This window comes from Homarus americanus, unplaced genomic scaffold (assembly GCF_018991925.1).
Source record: "Homarus americanus isolate GMGI-L3 unplaced genomic scaffold, GMGI_Hamer_2.0 scaffold32929, whole genome shotgun sequence".
NCBI lineage: Eukaryota > Metazoa > Arthropoda > Malacostraca > Decapoda > Nephropidae > Homarus > Homarus americanus.
Genome location: NW_024737097.1, coordinates 4,769,317 through 4,771,421, shown reverse-complemented (window position 1 = coordinate 4,771,421; position 2,105 = coordinate 4,769,317).

The following is a 2,105-nucleotide window of genomic DNA, read 5'->3' as shown; positions in this document are numbered from 1 at the left end:
GAGTGATTTTGTAAAAGCTCAATTTGAATATTTAGGTTATGTGATAGGCCAAGAAAAAGTGACACCAATTGACGCAAAAGTTGAGAGCATCGTAAATTTCCATGCTCCTTTGAGTAAGGAGTTGTTAAGATTTCTAGGGATGAGTGGGTATTATATATATATATATATATATATATATATATATATATATATATATATATATATATATATATATATATATATATATATATATATATATATATATATATATATATATATATATATATATATACTGTATATATATATATATATATTTATTTTATTTATTTTTTCTCTTTTACTTTTCCATTGCGGCATGGCCTTTGACAAGACTGTAGTCAAAGAAAATTTAATTTGCATGGGATGTCCATAGTGAAGATGCTTTTACCAAGGTTAAGAAAATGTTGGTTAATGCCATAATTTTGTCAACTTCAAATTATGATAAACCATTCAAGGTGTAGGTTGATGCAAGTGATGTTGGAGTAGGCAGTGTCTTGATGCAAGGGAAGCAGGGCATTGATCACCCAATATGTTGTTTTTCAAAGCAGTTTCTGTCATACCAGATGAACTACTGCTGAGAAGGAAAATCTAGCTTTGATTTGGAGTTTGAGCTATTTTGATGTTTATTTGCATGGTTCTTGAACCCCATTTCTAGTGTTTACACACCATACAAATTTGGTATTTTTGCATAAGATAAGGAATGCGAATCAACGTCTTGCCCGCTGGAATCTAATGGTACAAGATTAAAATCTAGTTATTCAGCATATTCGGGGGAAGTTTTGTGTCATGGCAAATGCCTTGTCTTGCATTCCAGCCAGTTATGAGTCAACCTGAGGGATGACTCATGACTCTTTTGGGAAGAGGGTGTTACATTTGGCTATGTATTTACATACAATGCAATATACTAAGATATGCTGTTTGTTCTTTTTAAATTAGTCACCATTGCAAGAGCAGATTGCTTTTTAATAAAAGATTAAAAACAAATTTTATCTTTTGAAATTAGTTTATTTTTGGACTTGCCATTTTATTTTGGCTACCGCCAGACGATTTTATTCAGCTTAGGGTAACCTCCACCAGTGAAAAGGTTAAAACCTATCTAGATTAACCCTTTCACCGCATGTCAAGCACTTGCCATATTACTCTGGCTACCGCCAGACGATTTTATTCAGCTTAGGGTAAAATCCCGCTGTGAAAGGGTTAAAACCTATCTAGATTAACCCCTTCACCGCATGTCACGCACTTGCCATTTTACTCTGGCTACCGCCAGACAATTTTATTCAGCTTAGGGTAACCTCCCGCTGTGAAAGGGTTATAAGTTATAACCTATCTAGATTAACCCCTTCACCGCATGTCACGCACTTGCCATTTTATTCTGGCTACCGCCAGACGATTTTATTCGGCTTAGGGTAACCTCCCGCTGTGAAAGGGTTAAAACCTATCTAGATTAACCTTTTCACCGTAAGTCACGCACTTGATATTTTACTCTGGCTACCGCCAGACGATTTTATTCTGGCTACCGCCAGGCGATTTTATTCAGCTTAGGGTAACCTCCCGCTGTGAGAGGGTTAAAACCTATCTAGATTAACCCCTTCACCGCATGTCACGCACTTGCCATTTTATTCTGCCTACCACCAGACGATTTTATTCAGCTTAGGGTAACCTCCCGCAGTGAAAGGGTTAAAACCTATCTAGATTAACCCCTTCACCGCATGTCACGCACTTGCCATTTTATTCTGGATACCGCCAGGCCATTTTATTCAACATAGGGTAACCTCCCGCTATGAAAGGGTTAAAACCTATCTAGATTAACCCTTTCACCGCATGTCACGCACTTGCCATTTTACTCCTGCTACCGCCAGACGTTTTTATTCAGCTTAGGGTAACCTCCCGCTGTGAAAGGGTTAAAACCTATCTAGATTAACCCCTTCACCGCATGTCACGCACTTGCCATTTCATTCTGGTTACCACCAGACAATTTTATTCAGGTTAGGGTAACCTCCCGCTGTGAAAGGGCTAAAACCTATCTAGATTAACCCCTTCACCGCATGTCACGCACTTGCCATTTCATTCTGGTTACCACCAGACAA